The 24,523-nt window shown below is 45.7% G+C and overlaps 29 non-coding genes across 29 annotated transcripts; 15 read left to right on the top strand and 14 right to left on the bottom strand.

Annotated features, from left to right (window-relative positions):
• Window positions 1-513: 513 nt before the first annotated feature.
• On the bottom strand, window positions 514-586 carry TRNAF-GAA (transfer RNA phenylalanine (anticodon GAA)). The gene has a single exon. It is a non-coding gene; the product is annotated as a tRNA-Phe (tRNA).
• A 175-nt stretch (window positions 587-761) lies between these two features.
• TRNAL-CAG (transfer RNA leucine (anticodon CAG)) lies at window positions 762-844 on the top strand. The gene has a single exon. It is a non-coding gene; the product is annotated as a tRNA-Leu (tRNA).
• A 1,432-nt stretch (window positions 845-2,276) lies between these two features.
• On the top strand, window positions 2,277-2,359 carry TRNAL-CAG (transfer RNA leucine (anticodon CAG)). Its single transcript has one exon. It is a non-coding gene; the product is annotated as a tRNA-Leu (tRNA).
• Window positions 2,360-3,528: 1,169 nt separating this feature from the next.
• On the bottom strand, window positions 3,529-3,601 carry TRNAF-GAA (transfer RNA phenylalanine (anticodon GAA)). Its single transcript has one exon. It is a non-coding gene; the product is annotated as a tRNA-Phe (tRNA).
• Window positions 3,602-3,776: 175 nt separating this feature from the next.
• On the top strand, window positions 3,777-3,859 carry TRNAL-CAG (transfer RNA leucine (anticodon CAG)). Its single transcript has one exon. It is a non-coding gene; the product is annotated as a tRNA-Leu (tRNA).
• A 1,188-nt stretch (window positions 3,860-5,047) lies between these two features.
• On the bottom strand, window positions 5,048-5,120 carry TRNAF-GAA (transfer RNA phenylalanine (anticodon GAA)). The gene has a single exon. It is a non-coding gene; the product is annotated as a tRNA-Phe (tRNA).
• Window positions 5,121-5,294: 174 nt separating this feature from the next.
• On the top strand, window positions 5,295-5,377 carry TRNAL-CAG (transfer RNA leucine (anticodon CAG)). The gene has a single exon. It is a non-coding gene; the product is annotated as a tRNA-Leu (tRNA).
• A 1,178-nt stretch (window positions 5,378-6,555) lies between these two features.
• Window positions 6,556-6,628, bottom strand: TRNAF-GAA (transfer RNA phenylalanine (anticodon GAA)). Its single transcript has one exon. It is a non-coding gene; the product is annotated as a tRNA-Phe (tRNA).
• Window positions 6,629-6,803: 175 nt separating this feature from the next.
• Window positions 6,804-6,886, top strand: TRNAL-CAG (transfer RNA leucine (anticodon CAG)). The gene has a single exon. It is a non-coding gene; the product is annotated as a tRNA-Leu (tRNA).
• A 1,186-nt stretch (window positions 6,887-8,072) lies between these two features.
• TRNAF-GAA (transfer RNA phenylalanine (anticodon GAA)) lies at window positions 8,073-8,145 on the bottom strand. The gene has a single exon. It is a non-coding gene; the product is annotated as a tRNA-Phe (tRNA).
• Window positions 8,146-8,320: 175 nt separating this feature from the next.
• TRNAL-CAG (transfer RNA leucine (anticodon CAG)) lies at window positions 8,321-8,403 on the top strand. The gene has a single exon. It is a non-coding gene; the product is annotated as a tRNA-Leu (tRNA).
• A 1,187-nt stretch (window positions 8,404-9,590) lies between these two features.
• Window positions 9,591-9,663, bottom strand: TRNAF-GAA (transfer RNA phenylalanine (anticodon GAA)). Its single transcript has one exon. It is a non-coding gene; the product is annotated as a tRNA-Phe (tRNA).
• Window positions 9,664-9,838: 175 nt separating this feature from the next.
• On the top strand, window positions 9,839-9,921 carry TRNAL-CAG (transfer RNA leucine (anticodon CAG)). The gene has a single exon. It is a non-coding gene; the product is annotated as a tRNA-Leu (tRNA).
• Window positions 9,922-11,107: 1,186 nt separating this feature from the next.
• Window positions 11,108-11,180, bottom strand: TRNAF-GAA (transfer RNA phenylalanine (anticodon GAA)). Its single transcript has one exon. It is a non-coding gene; the product is annotated as a tRNA-Phe (tRNA).
• Window positions 11,181-11,347: 167 nt separating this feature from the next.
• Window positions 11,348-11,430, top strand: TRNAL-CAG (transfer RNA leucine (anticodon CAG)). The gene has a single exon. It is a non-coding gene; the product is annotated as a tRNA-Leu (tRNA).
• A 1,191-nt stretch (window positions 11,431-12,621) lies between these two features.
• TRNAF-GAA (transfer RNA phenylalanine (anticodon GAA)) lies at window positions 12,622-12,694 on the bottom strand. Its single transcript has one exon. It is a non-coding gene; the product is annotated as a tRNA-Phe (tRNA).
• A 175-nt stretch (window positions 12,695-12,869) lies between these two features.
• Window positions 12,870-12,952, top strand: TRNAL-CAG (transfer RNA leucine (anticodon CAG)). The gene has a single exon. It is a non-coding gene; the product is annotated as a tRNA-Leu (tRNA).
• A 1,185-nt stretch (window positions 12,953-14,137) lies between these two features.
• On the bottom strand, window positions 14,138-14,210 carry TRNAF-GAA (transfer RNA phenylalanine (anticodon GAA)). The gene has a single exon. It is a non-coding gene; the product is annotated as a tRNA-Phe (tRNA).
• A 1,448-nt stretch (window positions 14,211-15,658) lies between these two features.
• TRNAF-GAA (transfer RNA phenylalanine (anticodon GAA)) lies at window positions 15,659-15,731 on the bottom strand. Its single transcript has one exon. It is a non-coding gene; the product is annotated as a tRNA-Phe (tRNA).
• A 175-nt stretch (window positions 15,732-15,906) lies between these two features.
• On the top strand, window positions 15,907-15,989 carry TRNAL-CAA (transfer RNA leucine (anticodon CAA)). The gene has a single exon. It is a non-coding gene; the product is annotated as a tRNA-Leu (tRNA).
• A 1,192-nt stretch (window positions 15,990-17,181) lies between these two features.
• TRNAF-GAA (transfer RNA phenylalanine (anticodon GAA)) lies at window positions 17,182-17,254 on the bottom strand. Its single transcript has one exon. It is a non-coding gene; the product is annotated as a tRNA-Phe (tRNA).
• A 175-nt stretch (window positions 17,255-17,429) lies between these two features.
• On the top strand, window positions 17,430-17,512 carry TRNAL-CAG (transfer RNA leucine (anticodon CAG)). The gene has a single exon. It is a non-coding gene; the product is annotated as a tRNA-Leu (tRNA).
• Window positions 17,513-18,701: 1,189 nt separating this feature from the next.
• Window positions 18,702-18,774, bottom strand: TRNAF-GAA (transfer RNA phenylalanine (anticodon GAA)). The gene has a single exon. It is a non-coding gene; the product is annotated as a tRNA-Phe (tRNA).
• A 175-nt stretch (window positions 18,775-18,949) lies between these two features.
• TRNAL-CAG (transfer RNA leucine (anticodon CAG)) lies at window positions 18,950-19,032 on the top strand. Its single transcript has one exon. It is a non-coding gene; the product is annotated as a tRNA-Leu (tRNA).
• A 1,187-nt stretch (window positions 19,033-20,219) lies between these two features.
• On the bottom strand, window positions 20,220-20,292 carry TRNAF-GAA (transfer RNA phenylalanine (anticodon GAA)). Its single transcript has one exon. It is a non-coding gene; the product is annotated as a tRNA-Phe (tRNA).
• Window positions 20,293-20,467: 175 nt separating this feature from the next.
• On the top strand, window positions 20,468-20,550 carry TRNAL-CAG (transfer RNA leucine (anticodon CAG)). Its single transcript has one exon. It is a non-coding gene; the product is annotated as a tRNA-Leu (tRNA).
• Window positions 20,551-21,743: 1,193 nt separating this feature from the next.
• TRNAF-GAA (transfer RNA phenylalanine (anticodon GAA)) lies at window positions 21,744-21,816 on the bottom strand. Its single transcript has one exon. It is a non-coding gene; the product is annotated as a tRNA-Phe (tRNA).
• A 168-nt stretch (window positions 21,817-21,984) lies between these two features.
• On the top strand, window positions 21,985-22,067 carry TRNAL-CAG (transfer RNA leucine (anticodon CAG)). The gene has a single exon. It is a non-coding gene; the product is annotated as a tRNA-Leu (tRNA).
• Window positions 22,068-23,502: 1,435 nt separating this feature from the next.
• On the top strand, window positions 23,503-23,585 carry TRNAL-CAG (transfer RNA leucine (anticodon CAG)). Its single transcript has one exon. It is a non-coding gene; the product is annotated as a tRNA-Leu (tRNA).
• Window positions 23,586-24,523: the final 938 nt, after the last annotated feature.

Raw genomic sequence — 24,523 nt, 5'->3', positions numbered from 1 at the left:
GAAAATGGCAGCTGGTTCTTCGGGAGGGAACACGGAGAAGAGGTAAGGCTTCTTGGAGAAGTGTGGTAATATATGTCTCTGCCATTCAGCATTCTGCTGAATATTTCCGGATCCTTGCATTATTTAGTCTTTCTCACATTAATGACTGATGTGAAATAGGGACTCCAACCCCCTTTCCAGGATTACCTGCGCATTATGCAAGAAGGAAAGCTCGGTTCAGTTAGGATATAGAAAGAACCCAAAAACATTCATGTCAATTATTTAATGTTTAAAACGAGGGTGTTACAAAACCCAGAATTGAATCGGGGACCTTTAGATCTTTAGTCTACGCTCTCCCAACTGAGCTATTTCGGCATCCGTGCAGCACATTGTCTTCTCCTGAAAGAACTGTTTTCAACCTTTTTTTTTTCTATAGTTCCAGCAGTGCGCTACGCTCGATCGAAACCCCAACGAATTGGAAAGAAACGTAGCAAGCCTTTTCTTTTGTTAGTGGATTTGTATTCAAAATTCATTTGCCGAAACCCGGGATCGAACCAGGGACCTTTAGATCTTCAGTCTAACGCTCTCCCAACTGAGCTATTTCGGCCTCTGTCCTGGGGTTTGCTGTCTCCCCGTTCACTAGTTGGGACATCTTTAGGCAAGGTGAAAATTCCCATGAGTACAGAATGTACATAGGAGGGATGATTTTCTAATGAGTAGTTAATTGATTCCAAATAGCGTGCATGCGCGCGACATTCAGGGACTGAGGAAACTAATCCCATGTCAGGATGGCCGAGCAGTCTAAGGCGCTGCGTTCAGGTCGCAGTCTCCTCTGGAGGCGTGGGTTCGAATCCCACTTCTGACAGTGGTTTGATTTTTTTCCTGCTGGCGATAGCACCAGTGCAGAGAAATTCCTGCTGGCTCCCAATGGCAATTTCACTTTTACTTCTGACTATATAGCCTGACTCAGCTTGCTTGGCTGTAGAGCCAGTAATAAGGGTCCTAGCTTTCAGTGACCTGATTCTGTGTAACTTCCGCGTGACCCTCCTGAAAAGTACGTGACTCCGCAAGGGATTTTCTTGTGAAGACAAGAGTTCTGAATAATGCGCACTTGAATGGAGACCAAAGACTAATCCAATGACAATCTGGAGGATCCGCTATGATGTCTGTCACAAACACCCCTTCTACATTCTGTCTGTGTGGACCGTTAAGGTAAAAGAACGGCCTTTATTGTAAGAGACAAAGGTTTACAGCTGAAGCATGGAATAACATTTCTACAGCATTGGAACCTGGGGGAGACCTGGGAGAAATGACATTCAGTGGGGCCTGGAGCTCATTGGACATTGCCATCTGGTTTTGACCAGCCAAGAGTCGAGCTCTGACTCTATACCCACTTAAAATCATCAATATAATGTAGCTGAGCAGGGTCTATCTGCTAAAAAAAGACAGCCACCGCTGTTGTGCACCTAGGACATGTCTTCTGGTGATGCAGCTGCGTGCTTTTGGAGGTGAACGCTATTCAGCGTGCAGCAAAGAAAATGGCAGCTGGTTCTTCGGGAGGGAACACGGAGAAGAGGTAAGGCTTCTTGGAGAAGTGTGGTAATATATGTCTCTGCCATTCAGCATTCTGCTGAATATTTCCGGATCCTTGCATTATTTAGTCTTTCTCACATTAATGACTGATGTGAAAGAGGGACTTCCCCCCCCCCCCCCCCATTTCCAGGATTACCTGCGCATTATGCAAGAGGGAAAGCTCGGTTCAGTTAGGATATAGAAAGAACCCAAAAACATTCATGTCAATTGTTCAATGTTTAAAATGAGGGTGTAACAAAACCCAGAATTGAATCGGGGACCTTTAGATCTTTAGTCTACGCTCTCCCAACTGAGCTATTTCGGCATCCGCGCAGCACATTGTCTTCTCCTGAAAGAACTGTTTTCAACCTTTTTTTTTTTTCTATAGCTCCAGCAGCGCGCTACGCTCGATCGAAACCCCAACGAATTGGAAAGAAACGTAGCAATCCTTTTCTTTTGTTAGTGGATTTGTATTCAAAATTCATTTGTCGAAACCCGGGATCGAACCAGGGACCTTTAGTCTAACGCTCTCCCAACTGAGCTATTTCGGCCTCTGTCCTGGGGTTTGCTGTCTCCCCGTTCACTAGTTGGGACATCTTTAGGCAAGGTGAAAATTCCCATGAGTACAGAATGTACATAGGAGGGATGATTTTCTAATGAGTAGTTAATTGATTCCAAATAGCGTGCATGCGTGCGACATTCAGGGACTGAGGAACTAATCCCATGTCAGGATGGCCGAGCGGTCTAAGGTGCTGTGTTCAGGTCGCAGTCTCCTCTGGAGGCGTGGGTTCGAATCCCACTTCTGACAGAGGTTTGATTTTTTTCCTGCTGGCGATAGCACCAGTGCAGAGAAATTCCTGCTGGCTCCAAATGGCAATTTCACTTTTACTTCTGACTATATAGCCTGACTCAGCTTGCTTGGCTGTAGAGCCAGTAATAAGGGTCCTAGCTTACAGTGACCTGATTCTGTGTAACTTCCGCGTGACCCTCCTGAAAAGTACGTGACTCTGCAAGGGATTTTCTTGTGAAGACAAGAGTTCTGAATAATGCGCACTTGAATGGAGACCAAAGACTAATCCAATCACAATCTGGAGGATCCGCTATGATGTCTGTCACAAACACCCCTTCTACATTCTGTCTGTGTGGACCGTTAAGGTAAAAGAACGGCCTTTATTGTAAGAGACAAAGGTTTACAGCTGAAGCATGGAATAACATTTCTACAGCATTAAAACCTGGGAGAAATGACATTCAGTGGGGCCTGGAGCTCATTGGACATTGCCATCTGGTTTTGACCAGCCAAGAGTCGAGCTCTGACTCTATACCCACTTAAAATCATCAATATAATGTAGCTGAGCAGGGTCTATCTGCTAAAAAAAGACAGCCACCGCTGTTTTGCACCTAGGACATGTCTTCTGGTGATGCAGCTGCGTGCTTTTGGAGGTGAACGCTATTCGACGAGCAGCAAAGAAAATGGCAGCTGGTTCTTCGGGAGGGAACACGGAGAAGAGGTAAGGCTTCTTGGAGAAGTGTGGTAATATATGTCTCTGCCATTCAGCATTCTGCTGAATATTTCCGGATCCTTGCATTATTTAGTCTTTCTCACTTTAATGACTGATGTGAAAGAGGGACTCCCTCCCCCCCATTTCCAGGATTACCTGCGCATTATGCAAGAAGGAAAGCTCGGTTCAGTTAGGATATAGAAAGAACCCAAAAACATTCATGTCAATTGTTCAATGTTTAAAATGAGGGTGTGACAAAACCCAGAATTGAATCGGGGACCTTTAGTCTACGCTCTCCCAACTGAGCTATTTCGGCATCCGCCCAGCACATTGTCTTCTCCTGAAAGAACTGTTTTCAACCTTTTTTTTTTTTTCTATAGTTCCAGCAGCGCGCTACGCTCGATCGAAACCCCAACGAATTGGAAAGAAACGTAGCAAGCCTTTTCTTTTGTTAGTGGATTTGTATTCAAAATTCATTTGCCGAAACCCGGGATCGAACCAGGGACCTTTAGATCTTCAGTCTAACGCTCTCCCAACTGAGCTATTTCGGCCTCTGTCCTGGGGTTGGCTGTCTACCCGTTCACTAGTTGGGACATCTTTAGGCAAGGTGAAAATTCCCATGAGTACAGAATGTACATAGGAGGGATGATTTTCTAATGAGTAGTTAATTGATTCCAAATAGCGTCCATGCGCGCGACATTCAGGGACTGAGGAAACTAATCCCATGTCAGGATGGCCGAGCGGTCCAAGGCGCTGCGTTCAGGTCGCAGTCTCCTCTGGAGGCGTGGGTTCGAATCCCAATTCTGACAGTGGTTTGATTTTTTTCCTGCTGGCGATAGCACCAGTGCAGAGAAATTCCTGCTGGCTCCCAATGGCAATTTCACTTTTACTTCTGACTATATAGCCTGACTCAGCTTGCTTGGCTGTAGAGCCAGTAATAAGGGTCCTAGCTTTCAGTGACCTGATTCTGTGTAACTTCCGCGTGACCCTCCTGAAAAGTACGTGACTCCGCAAGGGATTTTCTTGTGAAGACAAGAGTTCTGAATAATGCGCACTTGAATGGAGACCAAAGACTAATCCAATCACAATCTGGAGGATCCGCTATGATGTCTGTCACAAACACCCCTTCTACATTCTGTCTGTGCGGACCGTTAAGGTAAAATAACGGCCTTTATTGTAAGAGACAAAGGTTTACAGCTGAAGCATGGAATAACATTTCTACAGCATTGGAACCTGGGGGAGACCTGGGAGAAATGACATTCAGTGGGACCTGGAGCTCATTGGACATTGCCATCTGGTTTTGACCAGCCAAGAGTCGAGCTCTGACTCTATACCCACTTAAAATCATCAATATAATGTAGCTGAGCAGGGTCTATCTGCTACAAAAAGACAGCCACCGCTGTTGTGCACCTAGGACATGTCTTCTGGTGATGCAGCTGCGTGCTTTTGGAGGTGAACGCTATTCGGCGAGCAGCAAAGAAAATGGCAGCTGGTTCTTCGGGAGGGAACACGGAGAAGAGTTAAGGCTTCTTGGAGAAGTGTGGTAATATATGTCTCTGCCATTCAGCATTCTGCTGAATATTTCCGGATCCTTGCATTATTTAGTCTTTCTCACATTAATGACTGATGTGAAAGAGGGACTCCCCCCCCCCCCATTTCCAGGATTACCTGCGCATTATGCAAGAAGGAAAGCTCGGTTCAGTTAGGATATAGAAAGAACCCAAAAACATTCATGTCAATTGTTTAATGTTTAAAACGAGGGTGTGACAAAACCCAGAATTGAATCGGGGACCTTTAGATCTTTAGTCTACGCTCTCCCAACTGAGCTATTTCGGCATCCGCGCAGCACATTGTCTTCTCCTGAAAGAACTGTTTTCAACCTTTTTTTTTTTTCTATAGTTCCAGCAGTGCGCTACGCTCGATCGAAACCCCAACGAATTGGAAAGAAACGTAGCAAGCCTTTTCTTTTGTTAGTGGATTTGTATTCAAAATTCATTTGCCGAAACCCGGGATCGAACCAGGGACCTTTAGATCTTCAGTCTAACGCTCTCCCAACTGAGCTATTTCGGCCTCTGCCCTGGGGTTTGCTGTCTCCCCGTTCACTAGTTGGGACATCTTTAGGCAAGGTGAAAATTCCCATGAGTACAGAATGTACATAGGAGGGATGATTTTTTAATGAGTAGTTAATTGATTCCAAATAGCGTGCATGCGTGCGACATTCAGGGACTGAGGAACTAATCCCATGTCAGGATGGCCGAGCGGTCTAAGGCGCTGCGTTCAGGTCGCAGTCTCCTCTGGAGGCGTGGGTTCGAATCCCACTTCTGACAGTGGTTTGATTTTTTTCCTGCTGGCGATAGCACCAGTGCAGAGAAATTCCTGCTGGCTCCCAATGGCAATTTCACTTTTACTTCTGACTATATAGCCTGACTCAGCTTGCTTGGCTGTAGAGCCAGTAATAAGGGTCCTAGCTTACAGTGACCTGATTCTGTGTAACTTCCGCGTGACCCTCCTGAAAAGTACGTGACTCCGCAAGGGATTTTCTTGTGAAGACAAGAGTTCTGAATAATGCGCACTTGAATGGAGACCAAAGACTAATCCAATCACAATCTGGAGGATCCGCTATGATGTCTGTCACAAACACCCCTTCTACATTCTGTCTGTGTGGACCGTTAAGGTAAAAGAACGGCCTTTATTGTAAGAGACAAAGGTTTACAGCTGAAGCATGGAATAACATTTCTACAGCATTGGAACCTGGGGGAGACCTGGGAGAAATGACATTCAGTGGGGCCTGGAGCTCATTGGACATTGTCATCTGGTTTTGACCAGCCAAGAGTCGAGCTCTGACTCTATACCCACTTAAAATCATCAATATAATGTAGCTGAGCAGGGTCTATCTGCTAAAAAAAGACAGCCACCGCTGTTGTGTACCTAGGACATGTCTTCTGGTGATGCAGCTGCGTGCTTTTGGAGGTGAACGCTATTGGGCGAGCAGCAAAGAAAATGGCAGCTGGTTCTTCGGGAGGGAACACGGAGAAGAGGTAAGGCTTCTTGGAGAAGTGTGGTAATATATGTCTCTGCCATTCAGCATTCTGCTGAATATTTCCGGATCCTTGCATTATTTAGTCTTTCTCACATTAATGACTGATGTGAAAGAGGGACTCTCCCCCCATTTCCAGGATTACCTACGCATTATGCAAGAAGGAAAGCTCGGTTCAGTTAGGATATAAAAAGAACCCAAAAACATTCATGTCAATTGTTCAATGTTTAAAACGAGGGTGTGACAAAACGTAGAATTGAATCGGGGACCTTTAGTCTACGCTCTCCCAACTGAGCTATTTCGGCATCCGCGCAGCACATTGTCTTCTCCTGAAAGAACTGTTTTCAACCTTTTTTTTTTTTTTCTATAGTTCCAGCAGTGCGCTACGCTCGATCGAAACCCCAACGAATTGGAAAGAAACGTAGCAAGCCTTTTCTTTTGTTAGTGGATTTGTATTCAAAATTCATTTGCCGAAACCTGGGATCGAACCAGGGACCTTTAGATCTTCAGTCTAACGCTCTCCCAACTGAGCTATTTCGGCCTCTGTCCTGGGGTTTGCTGTCTCCCCGTTCACTAGTTGGGACATCTTTAGGCAAGGTGAAAATTCCCATGAGTACAGAATGTACATAGGAGGGATGATTTTCTAATGAGTAGTTAATTGATTCCAAATAGCGTGCATGCGCGCGACATTCAGGGACTGAGGAAACCAATCCCATGTCAGGATGGCCGAGCGGTCTAAGGCGCTGCGTTCAGGTAGCAGTCTCCTCTGGAGGCGTGGGTTCGAATCCCACTTCTGACAGTGGTTTGATTTTTTTCCTGCTGGCGATAGCACCAGTGCAGAGAAATTCCTGCTGGCTCCCAATGGCAATTTCACTTTTACTTCTGACTATATAGCCTGACTCAGCTTGCTTGGCTGTAGAGTCAGTAATAAGGGTCCTAGCTTACAGTGACCTGATTCTGTGTAACTTCCGCGTGACCCTCCTGAAAAGTACGTGACTCCGCAAGGGATTTTCTTGTAAAGACAAGAGTTCTGAATAATGCGCACTTGAATGGAGACCAAAGACTAATCCAATCACAATCTGGAGGATCCGCTATGATGTCTGTCACAAACACCCCTTCTACATTCTGTCTGTGTGGACCGTTAAGGTAAAAGAACGGCCTTTATTGTAAGAGACAAAGGTTTACAGCTGAAGCATGGAATAACATTTCTACAGCATTGGAACCTGGGGGAGACCTGGGAGAAATGACATTCAGTGGGGCCTGGAGCTCATTGGACATTGCCATCTGGTTTTGACCAGCCAAGAGTCGAGCTCTGACTCTATACCCACTTAAAATCATCAATATAATGTAGCTGAGCAGGGTCTATCTGCTAAAAAAAGACAGCCACCGCTGTTGTGCACCTAGGACATGTCTTCTGGTGATGCAGCTGCGTGCTTTTGGAGGTGAACGCTATTCGGCGAGCAGCAAAGAAAATGGCAGCTGGTTCTTCGGGAGGGAACACGGAGAAGAGGTAAGGCTTCTTGGAGAAGTGTGGTAATATATGTCTCTGCCATTCAGCATTCTGCTGAATATTTCCGGATCCTTGCATTATTTAGTCTTTCTCACATTAATGACTGATGTGAAAGAGGGACTCCCCCCCCCCCATTTCCAGGATTACCTGCGCATTATGCAAGAAGGAAAGCTCGGTTCAGTTAGGATATAGAAAGAACCCAAAAACATTCATGTCAATTGTTCAATGTTTAAAATGAGGGTGTGACAAAACCCAGAATTGAATCGGGGACCTTTAGATGTTTAGTCTACGCTCTCCCAACTGAGCTATTTCGGCATCCGCGCAGCACATTGTCTTCTCCTGAAAGAACTGTTTTCAACCTTTTTTTTTTTCTATAGTTCCAGCAGTGCGCTACGCTCGATCGAAACCCCAACGAATTGGAAAGAAACGTAGCAGGCCTTTTCTTTTGTTATTGATTTTGTATTCAAAATTCATTTGCCGAAACCCGGGATCGAACCAGGGACCTTTAGATCTTCAGTCTAACGCTCTCCCAACTGAGCTATTTCGGCCTCTGTCCTGGGGTTTGCTGTCTCCCCGTTCACTAGTTGGGACATCTTTAGGCAAGGTGAAAATTCCCATGAGTATAGAATGTACATAGGAGGGATGATTTTCTAATGAGTAGTTAATTGATTCCAAATAGCGTGCATGCGCGCGACATTCAGGGACTGAGGAAACTAATCCCATGTCAGGATGGCCGAGCGGTCTAAGGCACTGCGTTCAGGTCGCAGTCTCCTCTGGAGGCGTGGATTCGAATCCCACTTCTGACAGTGGTTTGATTTTTTTCCTGCTGGCGATAGCACCAGTGCAGAGAAATTCCTGCTGGCTCCCAATGGCAATTTCACTTTTACTTCTGACTATATAGCCTGACTCAGCTTGCTTGGCTGTAGAGCCAGTAATAAGGGTCCTAGCTTACAGTGACCTGATTCTGTGTAACTTCCGCGTGACCCTCCTGAAAAGTACGTGATTCCGCAAGGGATTTTCTTGTGAAGACAAGAGTTCTGAATAATGCGCACTTGAATGGAGACCAAAGACTAATCCAATCACAATCTGGAGGATCCGCTATGATGTCTGTCACAAACACCCCTTCTACATTCTGTCTGTGTGGACCGTTAAGGTAAAAGAACGGCCTTTATTGTAAGAGACAAAGGTTTACAGCTGAAGCATGGAATAACATTTCTACAGCATTGGAACCTGGGGGAGACCTGGGAGAAATGACATTCAGTGGGACCTGGAGCTCATTGGACATTGCCATCTGGTTTTGACTAGCCAAGAGTCGAGCTCTGACTCTATACCCACTTAAAATCATCAATATAATGTAGCTGAGCAGGGTCTATCTGCTAAAAAAAGACAGCCACCGCTGTTGTGCACCTAGGACATGTCTTCTGGTGATGCAGCTGCGTGCTTTTGGAGGTGAACGCTATTGGGCGAGCAGCAAAGAAAATGGCAGCTGGTTCTTCGGGAGGGAACACGGAGAAGAGGTAAGGCTTCTTGGAGAAGTGTGGTAATATATGTCTCTGCCATTCAGCATTCTGCTGAATATTTCCGGATCCTTGCATTATTTAGTCTTTCTCACATTAATGACTGATGTGAAAGAGGGACTCCCCCCCCCCCCATTTCCAGGATTACCTGCGCATTATGCAAAAAGGAAAGCTCGGTTCAGTTAGGATATAGAAAGAACCCAAAAACATTCATGTCAATTGTTCAATGTTTAAAATGAGGGTGTGACAAAGCCCAGAATTGAATCGGGGACCTTTAGATCTTTAGTCTACGCTCTCCCAACTGAGCTATTTCGGCATCCACGCAGCACATTGTCTTCTCCTGAAATAACTGTTTTCAACCTTTTTTTTTTTCTATAGTTCCAGCAGTGCGCTACGCTCGATCGAAACCCCAACGAATTGGAAAGAAACGTAGCAAGCCTTTTCTTTTGTTAGTGGATTTGTATTCAAAATTCATTTGCCGAAACCTGGGATCGAACCAGGGACCTTTAGATCTTCAGTCTAACGCTCTCCCAACTGAGCTATTTCGGCCTCTGTCCTGGGGTTTGCTGTCTCCCTGTTCACTAGTTGGGACATCTTTAGGCAAGGTGAAAATTCCCATGAGTACAGAATGTACATAGGAGGGATGATTTTCTAATGAGTAGTTAATTGATTCCAAATAGCGTGCATTCGCGCGACATTCAGGGACTGAGGAAACTAATCTCATGTCAGGATGGCCGAGCGGTCTAAGGCGCTGCGTTCAGGTCGCAGTCTCCTCTGGAGGCGTGGGTTCGAATCCCACTTCTGACAGTGGTTTGATTTTTTTCCTGCTGGCGATAGCACCAGTGCAGAGAAATTCCTGCTGGCTCCCAATGGCAATTTCACTTTTACTTCTGACTATATAGCCTGACTCAGCTTGCTTGGCTGTAGAGCCAGTAATAAGGGTCCTAGCTTACAGTGACCTGATTCTGTGTAACTTCCGCGTGACCCTCCTGAAAAGTACGTGACTCCGCAAGGGATTTTCTTGTGAAGACAAGAGTTCTGAATAATGCGCACTTGAATGGAGACCAAAGACTAATCCAATCACAATCTGGAGGATCCGCTATGATGTCTGTCACAAACACCCCTTCTACATTCTGTCTGTGTGGACCGTTAAGGTAAAAGAACGGCCTTTATTGTAAGAGACAAAGGTTTACAGCTGAAGCATGGAATAACATTTCTACAGCATTGGAACCTGGGGGAGACCTGGGAGAAATGACATTCAGTGGGGCCTGGAGCTCATTGGACATTGCCATCTGGTTTTGACCAGCCAAGAGTCGAGCTCTGACTCTATACCCACTTAAAATCATCAATATAATGTAGCTGAGCAGGGTCTATCTGCTAAAAAAAGACAGCCACCGCTGTTGTGCACCTAGGACATGTCTTCTGGTGATGCAGCTGCGTGCTTTTGGAGGTGAACGCTATTCGGCGAGCAGCAAAGAAAATGGCAGCTGGTTCTTCGGGAGGGAACACGGAGAATAGGTAAGGCTTCTTGGAGAAGTGTGGTAATATATGTCTCTGCCATTCAGCATTCTGCTGAATATTTCCGGATCCTTGCATTATTTAGTCTTTCTCACATTAATGACTGATGTGAAAGAGGGACTCCCCCCCCCCCATTTCCAGGATTACCTGCGCATTATGCAAGAAGGAAAGCTCAGTTCAGTTAGGATATAGAAAGAACCCAAAAACATTCATGTCAATTGTTCAATGTTTAAAATGAGGGTGTGACAAAACCCAGAATTGAATCGGGGACCTTTAGATCTTTAGTCTACGCTCTCCCAACTGAGCTATTTCGGCATCCGCGCAGCACATTGCCTTCTCCTGAAAGAACTGTTTTCAACCTTTTTTTTTTTCTATAGTTCCAGCAGTGCGCTACGCTCGATCGAAACCCCAACGAATTGGAAAGAAACGTAGCAGGCCTTTTCTTTTGTTATTGATTTTGTATTCAAAATTCATTTGCCGAAACCCGGGATCGAACCAGGGACCTTTAGATCTTCAGTCTAACGCTCTCCCAACTGAGCTATTTCGGCCTCTGTCCTGGGGTTTGCTGTCTCCCCGTTCACTAGTTGGGACATCTTTAGGCAAGGTGAAAATTCCCATGAGTATAGAATGTACATAGGAGGGATGATTTTCTAATGAGTAGTTAATTGATTCCAAATAGCGTGCATGCGCGCGACATTCAGGGACCTAATCCCATGTCAGGATGGCCGAGCGGTCTAAGGCGCTGCGTTCAGGTCGCAGTCTCCTCTGGAGGCGTGGGTTCGAATCCCACTTCTGACAGTGGTTTGATTTTTTTCCTGCTGGCGATAGCACCAGTGCAGAGAAATTCCTGCTGGCTCCCAATGGCAATTTCACTTTTACTTCTGACTATATAGCCTGACTCAGCTTGCTTGGCTGTAGAGCCAGTAATAAGGGTCCTAGCTTACAGTGACCTGATTCTGTGTAACTTCCGCGTGACCCTCCTGAAAAGTACGTGACTCCGCAAGGGATTTTCTTGTGAAGACAAGAGTTCTGAATAATGCGCACTTGAATGGAGACCAAAGACTAATCCAATCACAATCTGGAGGATCCGCTATGATGTCTGTCACAAACACCCCTTCTACATTCTGTCTGTGTGGACCGTTAAGGTAAAAGAACGGCCTTTATTGTAAGAGACAAAGGTTTACAGCTGAAGCATGGAATAACATTTCTACAGCATTGGAACCTGGGGGAGACCTGGGAGAAATGACATTCAGTGGGGCCTGGAGCTCATTGGACATTGCCATCTGGTTTTGACTAGCCAAGAGTCGAGCTCTGACTCTATACCCACTTAAAATCATCAATATAATGTAGCTGAGCAGGGTCTATCTGCTAAAAAAAGACAGCCACCGCTGTTGTGCACCTAGGACATGTCTTCTGGTGATGCAGCTGCGTGCTTTTGGAGGTGAACGCTATTGGGCGAGCAGCAAAGAAAATGGCAGCTGGTTCTTCGGGAGGGAACACGGAGAAGAGGTAAGGCTTCTTGGAGAAGTGTGGTAATATATGTCTCTGCCATTCAGCATTCTGCTGAATATTTCCGGATCCTTGCATTATTTAGTCTTTCTCACATTAATGACTGATGTGAAAGAGGGACTCCCCCCCCCCCCCCCATTTCCAGGATTACCTGCGCATTATGCAAAAAGGAAAGCTCGGTTCAGTTAGGATATAGAAAGAACCCAAAAACATTCATGTCAATTGTTCAATGTTTAAAATGAGGGTGTGACAAAACCCAGAATTGAATCGGGGACCTTTAGATCTTTAGTCTACGCTCTCCCAACTGAGCTATTTCGGCATCCGCGCAGCACATTGTCTTCTCCTGAAAGAACTGTTTTCAACCTTTTTTTTTTTTCTATAGTTCCAGCAGTGCGCTACGCTCGATCGAAACCCCAACGAATTGGAAAGAAACGTAGCAAGCCTTTTCTTTTGTTAGTGGATTTGTATTCAAAATTCATTTGCCGAAACCCGGGATCGAACCAGGGACCTTTAGATCTTCAGTCTAACGCTCTCCCAACTGAGCTATTTCGGCCTCTGTCCTGGGGTTTGCTGTCTCCCCGTTCACTAGTTGGGACATCTTTAGGCAAGGTGAAAATTCCCATGAGTACAGAATGTACATAGGAGGGATGATTTTCTAATGAGTAGTTAATTGATTCCAAATAGCGTGCATGCGCGCGACATTCGGGGACTGAGGAAACTAATCCCATGTCAGGATGGCCGAGCGGTCTAAGGCGCTGCGTTCAGGTCGCAGTCTCCTCTGGAGGCGTGGGTTCGAATCCCACTTCTGACAGTGGTTTGATTTTTTTCCTGCTGGAAATAGCACCAGTGCAGAGAAATTCCTGCTGGCTCCCAATGGCAATTTCACTTTTACTTCTGACTATATAGCCTGACTCAGCTTGCTTGGCTGTAGAGCCAGTAATAAGGGTCCTAGCTTACAGTGACCTGATTCTGTGTAACTTCCGCGTGACCCTCCTGAAAAGTACGTGACTCCGCAAGGGATTTTCTTGTGAAGACAAGAGTTCTGAATAATGCGCACTTGAATGGAGACCAAAGACTAATCCAATCACAATCTGGAGGATCCGCTATGATGTCTGTCACAATCACCCCTTCTACATTCTGTCTGTGTGGACCGTTAAGGTAAAATAACGGCCTTTATTGTAAGAGACAAAGGTTTACAGCTGAAGCATGGAATAACATTTCTACAGCATTGGAACCTGGGGGAGACCTGGGAGAAATGACATTCAGTGGGGCCTGGAGCTCATTGGACATTGCCATCTGGTTTTGACCAGCCAAGAGTCGAGCTCTGACTCTATACCCACTTAAAATCATCAATATAATGTAGCTGAGCAGGGTCTATCTGCTAAAAAAAGACAGCCACCGCTGTTGTGCACCTAGGACATGTCTTCTGGTGATGCAGCTGCGTGCTTTTGGAGGTGAACGCTATTCGGCGAGCAGCAAAGAAAATGGCAGCTGGTTCTTCGGGAGGGAACACGGAGAAGAGGTAAGGCTTCTTGGAGAAGTGTGGTAATATATGTCTCTGCCATTCAGCATTCTGCTGAATATTTCCGGATCCTTGCATTATTTAGTCTTTCTCACATTAATGACTGATGTGAAAGAGGGACTTCCCCCCCCCATTTCCAGGATTACCTGCGCATTATGCAAGAAGGAAAGCTCGGTTCAGTTAGGATATAGAAAGAACCCAAAAACATTCATGTCAATTGTTTAATGTTTAAAACGAGGGTGTGACAAAACCCAGAATTGAATCGGGGACCTTTAGATCTTTAGTCTACGCTCTCCCAACTGAGCTATTTCAGCATCCACGCAGCACATTGTCTTCTCCTGAAAGAACTGTTTTCAACCTTTTTTTTTTTCTATAGTTCCAGCAGTGCGCTACGCTCGATCGAAACCCCAACGAATTGGAAAGAAACGTAGCAAGCCTTTTCTTTTGTTAGTGGATTTGTATTCAAAATTCATTTGCTGAAACCCGGGATCGAACCAGGGACCTTTAGATCTTCAGTCTAACGCTCTCCCAACTGAGCTATTTCGGCCTCTGTCCTGGGGTTTGCTGTCTCCCTGTTCACTAGTTGGGACATCTTTAGGCAAGGTGAAAATTCCCATGAGTACAGAATGTACATAGGAGGGATGATTTTCTAATGAGTAGTTAATTGATTCCAAATAGCGTGCATGCGTGCGACATTCAGGGACTGAGGAAACTAATCCCATGTCAAGATGGCCGAGCGGTCTAAGGCGCTGCGTTCGGGTCGCAGTCTCCTCTGGAGGTGAGGGTTCGAATCCGACTTCTGACAGTGGTTTGATTTTTTTTCCTGCTGGCGATAGCACCAGTGCAGAGAAATTCCTGCTGGCTCCCAATGGCAATTTCACTTTTACTTCTGACTATATAGCCTGACTCAGCTTGCTTGGCTGTAGAGCCAGTAATAAGGGTCCTAGCTTTCAGTGACCTGATTCTGTGTAACTTCCGCGTGACCCTCCTGAAAAGTACGTGACTCCGCAAGGGATTTTCTTGTGAAGACAAGAGTTCTGAATAATGCGCACTTGAATGGAGACCAAAGACTAATCCAATCACAATCTGGAGGATCCGCTATGATGTCTGTCACAAACACCCCTTCGACATTCTGTCTGTGTGGACCGTTAAGGTAAAATAATGGCCTTTATTGTAAGATACAAAGGTTTACAGCTGAAGCATGGAATAACATTTCTACAGCATTGGAACCTGGGGGAGACCTGGGAGAAATGACATTCAGTGGGGCCTGGAGCTCATTGGACATTGCCATCTGGTTTTGACCAGCCAAGAGTCGAGCTCTGACTCTATACCCACTTAAAATCATCAATATAATGTAGCTGAGCAGGATCTATCTGCTAAAAAAAGACAGCCACAGCTGTTGTGCACCTAGGACATGTCTTCTGGTGATGCAGCTGCGTGCTTTTGGAGGTGAACGCTATTCGGCGAGCAGCAAAGAAAATGGCAGCTGGTTCTTCGGGAGGGAACACGGAGAAGAGGTAAGGCTTCTTGGAGAAGTGTGGTAATATATGTCTCTGCCATTCAGCATTCTGCTGAATATTTCCGGATCCTTGCATTATTTAGTCTTTCTCACATTAATGACTGATGTGAAAGAGGGACTTCCCCCCCCCCCCATTTCCAGGATTACCTGCGCATTATGCAAGAAGGAAAGCTCGGTTCAGTTAGGATATAGAAAGAACCCAAAAACATTCATGTCAATTGTTCAATGTTTAAAACGAGGGTGTGACAAAACCCAGAATTGAATCGGGGACCTTTAGATCTTTAGTCTACGCTCTCCCAACTGAGCTATTTCGGCATCCGCGCAGCACATTGTCTTCTCCTGAAAGAACTGTTTTCAACCTTTTTTTTTTTTCTATAGTTCCAGCAGTGCGCTACGCTCGATCGAAACCCCAACGAATTGGAAAGAAACGTAGCAAGCCTTTTCTTTTGTTAGTGGATTTGTATTCAAAATTCATTCGCCGAAACCCGGGATCGAACCAGGGACCTTTAGATCTTCAGTCTAACGCTCTCCCAACTGAGCTATTTCGGCCTCTGTCCTGGGGTTTGCTGTCTCCCCGTTCACTAGTTGGGACATCTTTAGGCAAGGTGAAAATTCCCATGAGTACAGAATGTACATAGGAGGGATGATTTTCTAATGAGTAGTTAATTGATTCCAAATAGCGTGCATGCGCGCGACATTCAGGGACTGAGGAAACTAATCCCATGTCAGGATGGCCGAGCGGTCTAAGGCGCTGCGTTCAAGTCGCAGTCTCCTCTGGAGGCGTGGGTTCGAATCCCACTTCTGACAGTGGTTTGATTTTAATCCTGCTGGAAATAGCACCAGTGCAGAGAAATTCCTGCTGGCTCCCAATGGCAATTTCACTTTTACTTCTGACTATATAGCCTGACTCAGCTTGCTTGGCTGTAGAGCCAGTAATAAGGGTCCTAGCTTTCAGTGACCTGATTCTGTGTAACTTCCGCGTGACCCTCCTGAAAAGTACGTGACTCCGCAAGGGATTTTCTTGTGAAGACAAGAGTTCTGAATAATGCGCACTTGAATGGAGACCAAAGACTAATCCAATCACAATCTGGAGGATCCGCTATGATGTCTGTCACAAACACCCCTTCTACATTCTGTCTGTGTGGACCGTTAAGGTAAAAGAACAGCCTTTATTGTAAGAGACAAAGGTTTACAGCTGAAGCATGGAATAACATTTCTACAGCATTGGAACCTGGGGGAGACTTGGGAGAAATGACATTCAGTGGGACCTGGAGCTCATTGGACATTGCCATCTGGTTTTGACCAGCCAAGAGTCGAGCTCTGACTCTATACCCACTTAAAATCATCAATATAATGTAGCTGAGCAGGGTCTATCTGATAAAAAAAGACAGCCACCGCTGTTGTGCACCTAGGACATGTCTTCTGGTGATGCAGCTGCGTGCTTTTGGAGGTGAACGCTATTGGGCGAGCAGCAAAGAAAATGGCAGCTGGTTCTTCTGGAGGGAACAAGGAGAAGAGGTAAGGCTTCTTGGAGAAGTGTGGTAATATATGTCTCTGCCATTCAGCATTCTGCTGAATATTTCCGGATCCTTGCATTATTTAGTCTTTCTCACATTAATGACTGATGTGAAAGAGGGACTCCCCCCCCCCCCCCCATTTCCAGGATTACCTGCGCATTATGCAAGAAGGAAAGCTCGGTTCAGTTAGGATATAGAAAGAACCCAGAAACATTCATGTCAATTGTTCAATGTTTAAAACGAGGGTGTGAAAAAACCCAGTATTAAATCGGGGACCTTTAGATCTTTAGTCTACGCTCTCCCAACTGAGCTATTTCGGCATCCACGCAGCACATTGTCTTCTCCTGAAAGAACTGTTTTCAACCTTTTTTTTTTTTTCTATAGTTCCAGCAGTGCGCTACGCTCGATCGAAACCCCAACGAATTGGAAAGAAACGTAGCAAGCCTTTTCTTTTGTTAGTGGATTTGTATTCAAAATTCATTTGCCGAAACCCGGGATCGAACCAGGGACCTTTAGATCTTCAGTCTAACGCTCTCCCAACTGAGCTATTTCGGCCTCTGTCCTGGGGTTTGCTGTCTCCCCGTTCACTAGTTGGGACATCTTTAGGCAAGGTGAAAATTCCCATGAGTACAGAATGTACATAGGAGGGATGATTTTCTAATGAGTAGTTAATTGATTCCAAATAGCGTGCATGCGCGCGACATTCAGGGACTGAGGAATCTAATCTCATGTCAGGATGGCCGAGCGGTCTAAGGCGCTGCGTTCAGGTCGCAGTCTCCTCTGGAGGTGTGGGTTCGAATCCCACTTCTGACAGTGGTTTGATTTTTTTCCTGCTGGCGATAGCACCAGTGCAGAGAAATTCCTGCTGGCTCCCAATGGCAATTTCACTTTTACTTCTGACTATATAGCCTGACTCAGCTTGCTTGGCTGTAGAGCCAGTAATAAGGGTCCTAGCTTACAGTGACCTGATTCTGTGTAACTTCCGCGTGACCCTCCTGAAAAGTACGTGACTCCGCAAGGGATTTTCTTGTGAAGACAAGAGTTCTGAATAATGCGCACTTGAATGGAGACCAAAGACTAATCCAATCACAATCTGGAGGATCCGCTATGATGTCTGTCACAAACAACCCTTCTACATTCTGTCTGTGTGGACCGTTAAGGTAAAAGAACGGCCTTTATTGTAAGAGACAAAGGTTTACAGCTGAAGCATGGAATAACATTTCTACAGCATTGGAACCTGGGGGAGACCTGGGAGAAATGACATTCAGTGGGGCCTGGAGCTCATTGGACATTGCCATCTGGTTTTGACCAGCCAAGAGTCGAGCTCTGACTCTATACCCACTTAAAATCATCAATATAATGTAGCTGAGCAGGGTCTATCTGCTAAAAAAAGACAGCCACCGCTGTTGTGCACCTAGGACATGTCTTCTGGTGATGCAGCTGCGTGCTTTTGGAGGTGAACGCTATTCGGCGAGCAGCAAAGAAAATGGCAGCTGGTTCTTCGGGAGGGAACACGGAGAAGAGGTAAGGCTTCTTGGAGAAGTGTGGTAATATATGTCTCTGCCATTCAGCATTCTGCTGAATATTTCCGGATCCTTGCATTATTTAGTCTTTCTCACATTAATGACTGATGTGAAAGAGGGACTCCCCCCCCCCCCCATTTCCAGGATTACCTGCGCATTATGCAAGAAGGAAAGCTCAGTTCAGTTAGGATATAGAAAGAACCCAAAAACATTCATGTCAATTGTTCAATGTTTAAAATGAGGGTGTGACAAAACCCAGAATTGAATCGGGGACCTTTAGATCTTTAGTCTCCGCTCTCCCAACTGAGCTATTTCGGCATCTGCGCAGCACATTATCTTCTCCTGAAAGAACTGTTTTCAACCTTTTTTTTTTTTCTATAGTTCCAGCAGTGCGCTACGCTCGATCGAAACCCCAACGAATTGGAAAGAAACGTAGCAAGCCTTTTCTTTTGTTAGTGGATTTGTATTCAAAATTCATTTGCCGAAACCCGGGATCGAACCAGGGACCTTTAGATCTTCAGTCTAACGCTCTCCCAACTGAGCTATTTCGGCCTCTGTCCTGGGGTTTGCTGTCTCCCCGTTCACTAGTTGGGACATCTTTAGGCAAGGTGAAAATTCTCATGAGTACAGAATGTACATAGGAGGGATGATTTTCTAATGAGTAGTTAATTGATTCCAAATAGCGTGCATGCGCGCGACATTCGGGGACTGTGGAAACTAATCCCATGTCAGGATGGCCGAGCGGTCTAAGGCGCTGCGTTCAGGTCGCAGTCTCCTCTGGAGGCGTGGGTTCGAATCCCACTTCTGACAGTGGTTTGATTTTTTTCCTGCTGGCGATAGCACCAGTGCAGAGAAATTCCTGCTGGCTCCCAATGGCAATTTCACTTTTACTTCTGACTATATAGCCTGACTCAGCTTGCTTGGCTGTAGAGCCAGTAATAAGGGTCCTAGCTTACAGTGACCTGATTCTGTGTAACTTCCGCGTGACCCTCCTGAAAAGTACGTGACTCCGCAAGGGATTTTCTTGTGAAGACAAGAGTTCTGAATAATGCGCACTTGAATGGAGACCAAAGACTAATCCAATCACAATCTGGAGGATCCGCTATGATGTCTGTCACAATCACCCCTTCTACATTCTGTCTGTGTGGACCGTTAAGGTAAAATAACGGCCTTTATTGTAAGAGACAAAGGTTTACAGCTGAAGCATGGAATAACATTTCTACAGCATTGGAACCTGGGGGAGACCTGGGAGAAATGACATTCAGTGGGGCCTGGAGCTCATTGGACATTGCCATCTGCTTTTGACCAGCCAAGAGTCGAGCTCTGACTCTATACCCACTTAAAATCATCAATATAATGTAGCTGAGCAGGGTCTATCTGCTAAAAAAAGACAGCCACCGCTGTTGTGCACCTAGGACATGTCTTCTGGTGATGCAGCTGCGTGCTTTTGGAGGTGAACGCTATTCGGCGAGCAGCAAAGAAAATGGCAGCTGGTTCTTCGGGAGGGAACACGGAGAAGAGGTAAGGCTTCTTGGAGAAGTGTGGTAATATATGTCTCTGCCATTCAGCATTCTGCTGAATATTTCCGGATCCTTGCATTATTTAGTCTTTCTCACATTAATGACTGATGTGAAAGAGGGACTTCCCCCCCCCCATTTCCAGGATTACCTGCGCATTATGCAAAAAGGAAAGCTCGGTTCAGTTAGGATATAGAAAGAACCCAAAAACATTCATGTCAATTGTTTAATGTTTAAAACGAGGGTGTGACAAAACCCAGAATTGAATCGGGGACCTTTAGATCTTTAGTCTACGCTCTCCCAACTGAGCTATTTCGGCATCCACGCAGCACATTGCCTTCTCCTGAAAGAACTGTTTTCAACCTTTTTTTTTTTTCTATAGTTCCAGCAGTGCGCTACGCTCGACCGAAACCCCAACGAATTGGAAAGAAACGTAGCAAGCCTTTTCTTTTGTTAGTGGATTTGTATTCAAAATTCATTCGCCGAAACCCGGGATCGAACCAGGGACCTTTAGATCTTCAGTCTAATGCTCTCCCAACTGAGCTATTTCGGCCTCTGTCCTGGGGTTTGCTGTCTCCCCGTTCACTAGTTGGGACATCTTTAGGCAAGGTGAAAATTCCCATGAGTACAGAATGTACATAGGAGGGATGATTTTCTAATGAGTAGTTAATTGATTCCAAATAGCGTGCATGCGCGCGACATTCAGGGACTGAGGAAAATAATCCCATGTCAGGATGGCCGAGCGGTCTAAGGCGCTGCGTTCAGGTCGCAGTCTCCTATGGACGCGTGGGTTCGAATCCCACTTCTGACAGTGGTTTGATTTTAATCCTGCTGGAAATAGCACCAGTGCAGAGAAATTCCTGCTGGCTCCCAATGGCAATTTCACTTTTACTTCTGACTATATAGCCTGACTCAGCTTGCTTGGCTGTAGAGCCAGTAATAAGGGTCCTAGCTTTCAGTGACCTGATTCTGTGTAACTTCCGCGTGACCCTCCTGAAAAGTACGTGACTCCGCAAGGGATTTTCTCATGAAGACAAGAGTTCTGAATAATGCGCACTTGAATGGAGACCAAAGACTAATCCAATCACAATCTGTAGGATCCGCTATGATGTCTGTCACAAACACCCCTTCTACATTCTGTCTGTGTGGACCGTTAAGGTAAAAGAACGGTCTTTATTGTAAGAGACAAAGGTTTACAGCTGAAGCATGGAATAACATTTCTACAGCATTGGAACCTGGGGGAGACCTGGGAGAAATGACATTCAGTGGGGCCTGGAGCTCATTGGACATTGCCATCTGCTTTTGACCAGCCAAGAGTCGAGCTCTGACTCTATACTCACTTAAAATCATCAATATAATGTAGCTGAGCAGGGTCTATCTGCTAAAAAAAGACAGCCACCGCTGTTGTGCACCTAGGACATGTCTTCTGGTGATGCAGCTGCGTGCTTTTGGAGGTGAACGCTATTGGGCGAGCAGCAAAGAAAATGGCAACTGGTTCTTCGGGAGGGAACACGGAGAAGAGGTAAGGCTTCTTGGAGAAGTGTGGTAATATATGTCTCTGCCATTCAGCATTCTGCTGAATATTTCCGGATCCTTGCATTATTTAGTCTTTCTCACATTAATGACTGATGTGAAATAGGGACTCCCCCCCCCCCCCCCCCATTTCCAGGATTACCTGCGCATTATGCAAGAAGGAAAGCTCGGTTCAGTTAGGATATAGAAAGAACCCAAAAACATTCATGTCAATTGTTCAATGTTTAAAATGAGGGTGTGACAAAACCCAGAATTGAATCGGGGACCTTTAGATCTTTAGTCTACGCTCTCCCAACTGAGCTATTTCGGCATCCGCGCAGCACATTGTCTTCTCCTGAAAGAACTGTTTTCAACCTTTTTTTTTTTTCTATAGTTCCAGCAGTGCGCTACGCTCGATCGAAACCCCAACGAATTGGAAAGAAACGTAGCAAGCCTTTTCTTTTGTTAGTGGATTTGTATTCAAAATTCATTTGCCGAAACCCGGGATCGAACCAGGGACCTTTAGATCTTCAGTCTAACGCTCTCCCAACTGAGCTATTTTGGCCTCTGTCCTGGGGGTTTGCTGTCTCCCCGTTCACTAGTTGGGACATCTTTAGGCAAGGTGAAAATTCCCATGAGTACAGAATGTACATAGGAGGGATGATTTTCTAACGAGTAGTTAATTGATTCCAAATAGCGTGCATGCGTGCGACATTCAGGGACCTAATCCCATGTCAGGATGGCCGAGCGGTCTAAGGCGCTGCGTTCAGGTCGCAGTCTCCTCTGGAGGCGTGGGTTCGAATCCCAATTCTGACAGTGGTTTGACTTTTTTCCTGCTGGCGATAGCACCAGTGCAGAGAAATTCCTGCTGGCTCCCAATGGCAATTTCACTTTTACTTCTGACTATATAGCCTGACTCAGCTTGCTTGGCTGCAGAGCCAGTAATAAGTGTCCTAGCTTACAGTGACCTGATTCTGTGTAACTTCCGCGTGACCCTCCTGAAAAGTACGTGACTCCGCAAGGGATTTTCTTGTGAAGACAAGAGTTCTGAATAATGCGCACTTGAATGGAGACCAAAGACTAATCCAATCACAATCTGGAGGATCCGCTATGATGTCTGTCACAAACACCCCTTCTACATTCTGTCTGTGTGGGACCGTTAAGGTAAAAGAACGGCCTTTATTGTAAGAGACAAAGGTTTACAGCTGAAGCATGGAATAACATTTCTACAGCATTGGAACCTGGGGGAGACCTGGGAGAAATGACATTCAGTGGGGCCTGGAGCTCATTGGACATTGCCATCTGGTTTTGACCAGCCAAGAGTCGAGCTCTGACTCTATACCCACTTAAAATCATCAATATAATGTAGCTGAGCAGGGTCTATCTGCTAATAAAAGACAGCCACCGCTGTTGTGCACCTAGGACATGTCTTCTGGTGATGCAGCTGCGTGCTTTTGGAGGTGAACGCTATTGGGCGAGCAGCAAAGAAAATGGCAGCTGGTTCTTCGGGAGGGAACACGGAGAAGAGGTAAGGCTTCTTGGAGAAGTGTGGTAATATATGTCTCTGCCATTCAGCATTCTGCTGAATATTTCCGGATCCTTGCATTATTTAGTCTTTCTCACATTAATGACTGATGTGAAATAGGGACTCCACCCCCCCCCCCCCATTTCCAGGATTACCTGCGCATTATGCAAGAAGGAAAGCTCGGTTCAGTTAGGATATAGAAAGAACCCAAAAACATTCATGTCAATTGTTCAATGTTTAAAATGAGGGTGTGACAAAACCCAGAATTGAATCGGGGACCTTTAGATCTTTAGTCTATGCTCTCCCAACTGAGCTATTTCGGCATCCGCGCAGCACATTGTCTTCTCCTGAAAGAACTGTTTTCAACCTTTTTTTTTTTTCTATAGTTCCAGCAGCGCGCTACGCTCGATCGAAACCCCAACGAATTGGAAAGAAACGTAGCAAGCCTTTTCTTTTATGTTAGTGGATTTGTATTCAAAATTCATTTGCCGAAACCCGGGATCGAGCCAAGGACCTTTAGTCTAACGCTCTCCCAACTGAGCTATTTCTGCCTCTGTTCTGGGGTTTGCTGTCTCCCCGTTCACTAGTTGGGACATCTTTAGGCAAGGTGAAAATTCCCATGAGTACAGAATGTACATAGGAGGGATGATTTTCTAATGAGTAGTTAATTGATTCCAAATAGCGTGCATGCGCGCGACATTCAGGGACTGAGGAAACTAATCCCATGTCAGGATGGCCGAGCGGTCTAAGGCGCTGCGTTCAGGTCGCAGTCTCCTCTGGAGGCGTGGGTTCGAATCCCACTTCTGACAGAGGTTTGATTTTTTTTCCTGCTGGCGATAGCACCAGTGCAGAGAAATTCCTGCTGGCTCCCAATGGCAATTTCACTTTTACTTCTGACTATATAGCCTGACTCAGCTTGCTTGGCTGTAGAGCCAGTAATAAGGGTCCTAGCTTTCAGTGACCTGATTCTGTGTAACTTCCGCGTGACCCTCCTGAAAAGTACGTGACTCTGCAAGGGATTTTCTTGTGAAGACAAGAGTTCTGAATAATGCGCACTTGAATGGAGACCAAAGACTAATCCAATCACAATCTGGAGGATCCGCTATGATGTCTGTCACAAACACCCCTTCTACATTCTGTCTGTGTGGACCGTTAAGGTAAAAGAACGGCCTTTATTGTAAGAGACAAAGGTTTACAGCTGAAGCATGGAATAACATTTCTACAGCATTGGAACCTGGGGGAGACCTGGGAGAAATGACATTCAGTGGGGCCTGGAGCTCATTGGACATTGCCATCTGGTTTTGACCAGCCAAGAGTCGAGCTCTGACTCTATACCCACTTAAAATCATCAATATAATGTAGCTGAGCAGGGTCTATCTGCTAAAAAAAGACAGCCACCGCTGTTTTGCACCTAGGACATGTCTTCTGGTGATGCAGCTGCGTGCTTTTGGAGGTGAACGCTATTCAGCGAGCAGCAAAGAAAATGGCAGCTGGTTCTTCGGGAGGGAACACGGAGAAGAGGTAAGGCTTCTTGGAGAAGTGTGGTAATATATGTCTCTGCCATTCAGCATTCTGCTGAATATTTCCGGATCCTTGCATTATTTAGTCTTTCTCACATTAATGACTGATGTGAAATAGGGACTCCCCCCCCCCCATTTCCAGGATTACCTGCGCATTATGCAAGAAGGAAAGCTCGGTTCAGTTAGGATATAGAAAGAACCCAAAAACATTCATGTCAATTGTTCAA

The sequence above is a fragment of the Leptodactylus fuscus genome, chromosome 1, assembly GCF_031893055.1.
Source record: "Leptodactylus fuscus isolate aLepFus1 chromosome 1, aLepFus1.hap2, whole genome shotgun sequence".
NCBI classification, from domain to species: domain Eukaryota; kingdom Metazoa; phylum Chordata; class Amphibia; order Anura; family Leptodactylidae; genus Leptodactylus; species Leptodactylus fuscus.
This window is presented reverse-complemented; position numbering and strand designations above follow the sequence as displayed.